The sequence below is a fragment of the Triticum aestivum genome, chromosome 4D (genome assembly GCF_018294505.1).
Source record: "Triticum aestivum cultivar Chinese Spring chromosome 4D, IWGSC CS RefSeq v2.1, whole genome shotgun sequence".
In the NCBI taxonomy this organism is placed as follows: Eukaryota; Viridiplantae; Streptophyta; class Magnoliopsida; order Poales; family Poaceae; genus Triticum; species Triticum aestivum.
In genome coordinates, this window is record NC_057805.1 from 429,745,012 (window position 1) to 429,745,824 (window position 813).

The window sequence follows — 813 nt, forward strand, 5'->3', positions numbered from 1 at the left end:
CTCCACAAGTAGTCAAAATGTCTGTGACGACCAGATGCTTGAAAGGATTCTTTCATATGGAACTTTTGGAGAACTTTTCTTAAGGAGTTCGTTCAGAAACTTGTATAGAAACATTCTTAATCAGCACTCGACAAACGCATTTCGAGAACATACACAAAGTCCCAGCTATGGACCTAGTGCATCATCATAACAGAGGTCTCTTGCATTTCCCCACAGGTAAATGGATCTCATATGGAGATGTTTAGTGAAGTAGAATGGAAAAAATCGAATGCAACTACACATGAACCAGTGTGTAACTGTCGTTCGGAATCAGTTTTGCGCAGTGTTAACTGAAACATGTATATCTGACTCATACGGAGTCCATTTTGGCTCCACAAGTAGTCAAAATGTCTATGACGACTAGATGCTTCAAAGGATTCTTTCATATGGAACTTTTGGAGAACTTTTCTTAAGGAGTTCGTTCAGAAACTTGTATAGAAACTTTCTTAATGAGCACTCGACAAACGCATTTTGAGAACGTACACAAAGTCCCAGCTATGGACCTAGTGCATCATCATAACTGAGGTCTCATGGATTTCCCTACAAGTAAATGGATCTCATATGGAGATGTTTAGTGAAGTAGAATGGAAAAAATCGAATGCAACTACACAAGAACCAGTCTATAACTGTCGTTCGGAATCAGTTTTGCGCAGTGTTAACTCAAACATGGATATCTGACTCATACGGAGTCCGTTTTGTTCCACAAGTAGTCAAAACGTTTGTGACAACCAGATGCTTCAAAGGATTCTTTCATAGGGAACTTTTGGAGAACTT